Genomic DNA, 9,343 nt, shown 5'->3' with positions numbered 1-9,343 from the left:
TGTGATATAATCGCAGTTGCAAGTCAGTTAGTGACTGTGTGGCCCAGAGACAGTACTGTGTGCACACCATTCATACAGGGTGTCACAATACCTTGCAGATAATTTTTTATTTTTATTTTTTTAATTATTTTTCTGTGATAATCCCAGTTGCAAGCCAGTGTGTGTCTGGCCCACAGACTGTACTGTGGCCACTTGCTGCTAGGCCACCACTGATACCGTTACAGGGTGTCACTCACAAATACCTTGTAGATAAAAAAAAATATATTTATTATTTTTCTGTGATAGAATCCCAGTTGCAAGCCAGTGTGTGTCAGGCCCACACAGACTGTACTGTGCCCACTGCCCACCACTTATATAGGGTGGCACAGTACCTTGCACGCATAGTACCACTTATCTAAAAAAAAAATGACAGGCAGGGGCAGTCATGGTGCTGTGATTTCCACTGGCCCTGGAAAAATGCCCAGTGTTCAGAGGCCATGTATCCTGAACCCAAAAAATTCGGAGAAAATAGTTGACTGGCTTACACAGGACACCCAATCTTCAACAGCTTCTGCTAAGAACCTTGACGCACTATCCTCCTCCAGCTCAGCTTTGGTCACCTGCTCTCAAGTTACCACTCTCCCGCCCTCTGCCACCACCACTACCACCACAGCCGCTTTACTTGATCCCTCAGAGGAGTTATTTACACATCAGTTGGATTAAATTAGTGATGTTTGCCAGAGGATGTAGATAACAGGGATATGTCTCAGTCAGGCAGCATTACACACATGGACGTACAGTGTGATGATGATGATGATGATGATGTTGTACCCACTGCTGCTTCCTTTGCTGAGGTGTCAGATACAAGTGAAGTGGTTGATGATGACTATGTGTCCGTGGATGCCACGTGGGTGCCTGCTCGAAGAGAAGAAGAAGAAGAGGGGGAAGTTCAGAAGGGGAGACAGAGAGAAGGAGATGAGTTGGAAGCGGGGGGAGGGGGGGGGCGTCGCAAGGAGCTAGTGGCACCCAGACAGCATGTATCGGCACCCGGGGTCAGCCAGACAGCACCCCAATCAACGCTTGCGGTTGCCACCACCAGAATGCCGTCATTGCAAAGCTCAGCAGTGTGGCATTTTTTTTGTGTGCCAAAAGAAACTGAGTCGTGGGAAGTCCAACACCCACCTCGGTACAACTGCTTTGCGAAGGCACATGATCTCACATCACAAACGCCAATGGGATCAACACATGAGTACAAGCAGCACACAAACTCAAAGCCACCTATCCTCCTCCTGGTCCAGCATCTTCAGCCACGTCAACCACTGCTGTCCTCCTTGCCCCCTCTCAACCACCCGCCACTCCGCCTCTCACCTTCAGCAGTTCCATCTCATCTGCCCACAGTCAGGTGTCTGTAAAGGAAAGGTTTGAGCGTAAGAAGCCAATGTCACACAGAGTCACCCCCTTGCCCGGCGTCTGACAGCTGGCTTGATGGAACTCTTAGCCCGCCAGCTTTTACCATACCAGCTGGTGGAGTCTGAGGCCTTCAAAAAAATGTGTCTCTATTGGGACACCACAGTGGAAGGTACCCGGATGAATTTTTTTTTCAAAAAAGGCAATCCCAAACCTTTACTCAGTGATTGAAAAGGAAGTCATGGCATCTCTGGCATACAGTGTTGGGGCAAGGGTCCATCTGACCACTGATACCTGGTCTGAAAAGCACGGTCAGGGCAGGTATATCACCCACACTGCGCATTAGGTCAACCTGCTGACGGCTGCCAAGCATGGAATGCGTGGCTCTGCAGCGGAGTTGGTGACACCGCCACGACTTGCAGGCAGGCCTACTGCCACCGCCTCTACTCCATCCTCTTCGATAACCTCCTCGGCTGAGTCCTCTTCTGCTGCGGCGTCTGGCTGCACATCAATTGAATCCCCCCAGCTCCCCAGGGGCTATTCCACATCCCGGATACGACAGTGTCACGCTGTCTTGGGGTTGACTTGCCTGAAAGCAGAGAGCCACACCGGACCAGCACTCCTGTCCGCCCTGAACGCACAGGTGGATCAGTGGCTGACCCCGCACCAACTGGAGATCGGGAAAGTGGTGTGTGACAATGGAAGCAATTTGTTGGCAGCATTGAATTTGGGCAAGTTGTGACATGTGCCGTGCTTGGCACATGTGTTGAATCTCATCGTACAACGCTTTGTTTCTAAGTACCCAGGCTTACAGGACGTCCTCAAGCAGGCCAGGAAGGTGTGTGGCCATTTCAGGCGTTCCTACACGTCCATGGCGCACTTTTCAGACATTCAGCGCTGAAACAACGCTTGATTTGCGACAGCCCGACACGTTGGAATTCAACACTCCTAATGTTCGACCTCCTGCTCCAACAAGAAAAAGCCGTCAACGAGTATTTGTATGACAGGGGTTCTAGGAAAGCCTCTGCGGAGCTGGGAATTTTTTTGCCACGTTACTGGACGCTCATGCGCAATGCCTGTAGGCTCATGCGTCCTTTTGAGGAGGTGACAAACCTAGTCAGTCGCACCGAAGGCACCATCAGCGACCTCATCACATTTTTTTTCTCCCTGGAGCTTGCCCTGCGAAGAGTGCTGGATCAGGCTGTAGATGAGCGTGAAGAGGAAGAGTTGTGGTCACCATCACCACCAGAAACAGCCTTGTCATCATCGCTTGCCGGACCTGCGGCAACGCTGCAAGAGGAGTATGAGGAAGAGGAGTCAGAGGAGGAATGTGGCTTTGAGGAGGACGAAGACCAACCACAGCAGGCATCCCAGGGTGCTTGTTGTCACCTATCTGGGACCCGTAGTTTTGTACGTGGCTGGGGGGGAGAACAGACCGTCAATGACATCAGTGAGGATGAGGAACGGGAAATGAGTAGCTCGGCATCCAACCTTGTGCAAATGGGGTCTTTCATGCTGTCATGTCTGTTGAGGGACCCTCGTATAAAAAGGATGAAGGAGAACGAACTGTACTGGGTGGCCACGCTACTAGACCCCCGGTATAAGCAGAAAGTCGGACAGTCAGAAAGGATGCAGCAGTTCAAAACCAAGCTAAAAAATATGCTTTACACAGCTTATAAGGGGGATGTCACAGCACAACGGGAATCTAACTGGGGAAGAGGTGAAAGTAATCCTCCTCCTACCACGACCACGGCTGCAAGGACAGGACGCTTTACAGATGTGTTGTTGATGGAGGACATGCAGAGCTTTTTAAGTCCTATGCATCGCCACAGCCCTTCGGGGTCCACCCTCAGAGAATGACTCGACCGACAGGTAGCAGACTACCTCGCCTTAACTGCAGATATCGACACTCTGAGGAGCAATGAACCCCTTGACTACTGGGTGTGCAGGCTTGACCTGTGGCCTGAGCTATCCCAGTTTGCGATAGAACTTCTGGCCTGCCCCACTTCAAGTGTCCTGTCAGAAAGTCTACACTAACCCCCTCTTCCTGACCCATGCCAAAATTTGGCACCGATACATCAACGACATTTTCTGCATCTGGCACGGCGATGTAAATTCATTTACTGAATTTACCGAGTATATCAATAGTCAGGATCCCGACCTAACATTCTGAAAACCGAGACAGGTACTCTCACAACAGATTTATATACTAAACCCACTGACCGAAATACACTACTACATTTTTCCAGCTGTCACCCAAAAAATACCAAAAAATACCTACCACGCTCACAATTCAAAAGAGTAACCAGGATCGTAGGAAATCCCACCATGAAAGAACAGCGACTTACCGAAATGTCCAATAAATTCCAAGACAGGGGTTACCCCACCTCCTTACTTACTAAAGAACTTGCTCTTGCCACATCCACAGCACCCATACCACCTAAAACTATATCCCCACCACGAGTCCCCCTAGTGGTGACTTACCATCCGTTCGTCCCAAAGATTCAGTCTATTGTTAAAAAACATTGGCCTCTCCTTTAACAATCTTACCCTGAAGTCGCCGAATTCAAATATCCCTTCCGGATGTGCTACAAGAGACCAAACAATCTGAGAGATAAATTAGTACACGCCGACATCGGCCCCCTCAAAGCCACATTACAACAAACCACCCTAGCCCCGAAAAAAACAGGAACATATCCATGCCTCCATTGTGCACAGTGCACTAATGTAATCAAAGGGAATCGCATAACACATCCCCGTTCGGGTAAAATTTACCATTCAAAAAATTTCTTCACATGTAGCTCCTCATTTGTAGTATACCTAATCAAATGCCCTTGCGGCCTGGCCTACGTGGGGGAAACTACACAAAATATACGCGACCGAATTTCCAAACACAAATCCGATATCCGGTGTAACAGAACTGAACAACCCATCCCACATCACTTCTCCCTTGCAAAACATCAAATTAGCCAACTCAGATTCCAAATACTGGAACAAATACCGGCGGGAAGAAGAGGCGGTAACCGGATCGCGCGCCTGAAAGAACGCAAATCGTTTTGGATATTCGAACTTAATACCCTTTTTCCAAACGGTATGAATCGGGACTTTGATTTCTGTACATCATGATAAACTCATCCAGACTTGTACTACTAAACGTGTAGTTATATAACTATAACTGGACATCTAATATCCCACACTCACCTCCTTCTTTTCGCATTTAATGTAAATGACCTTTTGTTGTAATGTGACGTTTACTAATACCATTTTCTCTTTACCTCCCACAGACAAAATGACTCTTAAAGTCCATCCAAACCAGGTAGTATACGATACAATATAGCCATATAGTACTAAGTATAGTTTCCATATAGTTATATACAACAGGAGATGCAATCTATAGCATATTGTACCATACCCATATTATATTGCACTATGTCTGTATTATACTCGTTATAGAATTAATTTCAGAATGACTGAACTTATCTAGCCATTATGTTCATTATTAGTACCTATACCCTGGTTGGGTCACCATATGTATCCCAATTCTCTATCTATCTCTGCCTGCACCCATTTATTTTAAACGGGCCTCTGCTCCAAGCCACCTACGCCTGTGTAATCGTAACAACCCCTACATCACCCATGCCAGCACTACCTTGCCAGCACAGGTTACGGCGGGCCGATTGCGCATGCGCGCCGGTGCCGCAGTGACGTCATCCGCCTGCGCGCGGCGGCGTCATGCGTGCGACGGAGCCGGAGGCGTGCGTAAGACGCCAGCCCACACCGGCGGCACACTTCAAATAAGGCATCAGCGCTGCTCACACCAGCGCATCCTCCAGCAGGCAACATGCAGCCCGGACAAAGGTAAATACCGATTGACACCCCAACCTACTCTATCCATCAATGGCAACTTCAGACAATATGTCCCTATGGGATGTGACCCTGACCCTTACCCAGTGCTATACCAGAGGCTCCTCTTCTATTTTATGTATACTTATATGTCTATATATTATCCAGCCTAATGACAATTACAACCTCTGCAACACTTTACAGGTCTCGTCACCCCAGAGAAGCCCTGCTACTTTGCCATATTGTCTGCCTAATCTTACCCTTGCCAACCATGAATTTCGCAAAAGATATTACTATTTCACTTGCTGTGGACTTCAGCTTTGCTTTTTCCTGCTTTTCCCTGTTTTCTCCCATTTTGCCACCCAATGTTGTACTCAACTGTAACTAACTATGTGTATGTAACTCTACAATAGATGATATCTATATGAAATTCATACCTTTAACGACAGTATGCTTACCTGTCACCCTCTGCGCCCCTAGCGATTTGATAGCTGACTACTTGACATGTATGTAATATATACTATGAACCATGATGTAATATATACTATGAACTATACTTCAATTTATTCTAATCATGTATAATGTTTCCTGACACATTACATTGTATCTTACTCCAGGCCGTGATCAAGGTCCCATACAAGGACCGAAACGTTAAACGTTGGCCAAGTCTTTTGCATTCCTGGATGCTAAAAAACAATGAAATTATGAATGATGAAATGATTAAATAATATCATGAAATGAAAATATAAAAATAATTTTCTTATATACGAAAAACGAGTGCCGTGGTCTCCTTTTACTATACATCATCTCACATTACCACTGAGCACCGTGCAAAAAGGACTCTACAGGAGTGCCGTCCAACCCAAGTGCTTCCTGTCAGAAAGGACCTTCAGTGCAGTAGGAGGCATTGTCACTGACAAAAGAAGTCGCTTCGGTCAAAAAAGTGTTGATTACCTCACCTTCATTAAGATGAATGAGGCATGGATCCCGAAAGGACTGACAGTGGGGAATACGTTTGACTAAGAAAAGGCCTGATTACATGCCTTGGCCTCAAAATTGTCCCCACGCTGCTGTATTTAATATCTGCATACCGGATGACTTTCGTGAATTCTCCGCCACCAACTAGGGTTCAAGCCGCAATGTTTTAGTCACCTTTCTGCCTTGAAAACATAAATTTTTCCGGCCGCTGCTACAACAACGGCTGCAACAATAACATTATTTTTCAGGCATGTGTACATGCCTAATTTTTCTGGCCTCTGGTGCTGCACTGTGGCTGCAAAAACAAAACAAAACAAAAAAAAAGGCACATGCAAGTGTCAATTCCCCTTCGTGATCGTTACCTTGTTATGGTGAAGGGGCTTGCGTATCACAATGAAGCGATCATCACCTCTATGAGTGTGTTGGCAATGTTGCCACACCCCAGATGATAAGGTCGTTGCTTCATTATGATCAGACCAAAAGCGATCGGCTGGATAATTTTTCATAGAAAAAACATTAATTTTGTATTTTTATTTTTTAAAGTTGTATGGGTTTTTAATACATAAAATAAAAAAAATCATAATAAAGTCTCTTAATAGTTTATTAGAAATAATGCAGACAATCTAAAAAATCCCCATCAATTCCAATACAAAGCAAGTACAAAGCTCAGAACTAAATTATTGCAGGATGTCGTAATGGTTCGTTAATTCGACAATGGTTAGTCAATTCGACACATGTCCCCGGATAAGGGACGTAACAGGGATTAAACTGATAGGAATAGTACTAGTTAAGACACCACTCATATAGGGTGTCACTGCACATTGCTCCGTGCACGCACAGTGCCCCAACTTGGGAGTAAGAGGACCGACCAAGCTGCTTTTTCCATCTCCCAGTTCCTAAAATCAATTCAGTTTGGTGTATCAGAGTTTGGTCTGTCACTGTGAAGGCAGTCGAAGGTACCCGGCCTAAATAGTTTTTTCACAAAAGGCAATCCCTGATATGGGACGTAACAGCGATTCAACTGATGAGAAGAGAACTACAGAAAATACCACTCATATCGGGTGCGACAGTAAATTGCACGGCGCAGACGCAGTGACCGTGGATTCAAACAAAGGGGAGGGAGCCAGCGTTTTTTTTAACCATCTCCCCGTTCGAAAAATCAATTCAATTCACCTTTCGGGGACCCTTAGTGTTGTACGTGGCTGGGTGGAGGAAGAGACCTTCAATGACATCAACGGGACATGGCTAGCTTGGTATCCAACCTTGTGCAAATGGGAAGTTTGCGGTTGGGCAAATGTAAACTGTTTGCGGAGCATTAAAAGGGGAGTTTGGTCTGTCAATGTCTGTGAAGCGGGCGTAACCCTTACACTACCTGATTTATACAACATCATACCTGATCGTATACACACACTTGATGTTTTAAACCACGTTGTTCAATATATTTTAGGATTGTTAGTTGATTTATGCCCTTTATGGATTAAAATCCAACTCTGCGTCAACTATGTAATTTTCAATGAGAGTTTTGCCATGGATCCCCCCCCCCCGGCATGCCACAGTCCAGGTGTTAGTCCCCTTGAAACAACTTTTCCATCACTACTGTGGCTAGAAAGAGTCCCTGTGGGTTTTAAAATTCGCCTGCCTGAAGTCAATGGCGGTTCGCGAACATTTGCAGAAATTCGCGTTCGCCAACGGAAAATTTGAAAAATTTGTTTGCGACATCTCTACTGGCGATTACATTTAGTGTGGACATTTACAAGTGACGCCGATTCGGCGATTATATACGGTCACAGGGCTGACTGCACTACTTCATGGACTTATGTATATGTTTTATATCATTATTTTAGATTTTATGTATGTAGATTTTATGAGTTTTATGCCAATACATTAGTTTTATGCCAATAAATTAGGAGTATTGAAATCCTGCCTTGGATGTTGTCAGATATTTCGAGTGCCCTCCAACCACTTTATTCATTTATAATTATATTTAAATATAAATGTTATACATCTATGAAAAAGCACAATACACTGTATTAAGAACTGGGGTATGTAAACTTTTGACCAAACATTCATCCATAACACTACTTCTCCTGACTCCCTCACACACATGCTTGTTCTGGTTTATATACCGCGAGAACAAAAAGGGAGAAAAAAAATGAAATTCGCCAGATCGTTCTCTTCATTGTCTGTTACAGGAGAGTAGGGAGAAAATAGATTGTCTGTTAGGCCAACTGACAATATAGGACTCATCCAATAAAACTGTAAAGGCCCTTCTACACGAGGCTGAAGCCCTGGTCCAGATTCTTTGTCTGCAGCACAACTCTGTTTACACAGGGTGATCTGCTGTCAGCATGAAAGATGTAATCAATCATCTGATGAAGAAGCATTTGCAATGCATATTAAGGGCGCACAGGGGACGCAAGAAAGGTGAAAGAGCAGGTGGTGAAAAGTTTATTACATCATCTTGCCAAGGCTCACTGCCCACTCTGCGGAAAGAAAGAGGGATCAAACATGGTGGAGAGGGAAAGGGGGCGGAGAGGGAGCAGAAACCTAAAACAATATTGTCAGGGATGTGTTCAAGAGACCAGAGCAACTAATATGCAATTTGCAGCCATATCTTGGAGGGTCGCTTTAAAGGGGTTGTCCCATGAAAAATATTCTACAGTTTTCAAACCAGTAATTAAAATTTTTGTATAGCCACTGAGTTATTCACTGAAGTCTATCTGTATAGCACCATCTGCTGTTTGTCTTTATCTGAGAAGGCTGCACATGCCGTTTCATCTTTCAACTGCCTCCTGAGCTGTGATAGGGGGAGCATGGACACGCCTCCTGAGCTGTGATAGGTAAAACATGGACACGCCCCCTTAGCTGCAGCAGAAAAGACCCTCCCCTTGAGCTGTCAGCTTGATATAAATCTAGCAGAGCAATGAATGGCGAGATCTCTGGATCCATGTGAGGTACAGGGCTGGTTCTAGCTTTGTTAGAAAGAGATTGTCATGTATTATATGATGTCTGATTTTCATTTTTTACATTAGTCATGGAATAACCAATTTGACTTACTGTATTGGATAAGAGTATATGGATTATAGCTGTGTGATCACTGATGAGAAGTAAAAATAGCTAATATACAAAACTAACA

Source organism: Bufo gargarizans, chromosome 3, assembly GCF_014858855.1.
Source record: "Bufo gargarizans isolate SCDJY-AF-19 chromosome 3, ASM1485885v1, whole genome shotgun sequence".
Taxonomy (NCBI): domain Eukaryota; kingdom Metazoa; phylum Chordata; class Amphibia; order Anura; family Bufonidae; genus Bufo; species Bufo gargarizans.
This window is presented reverse-complemented; position numbering follows the sequence as displayed.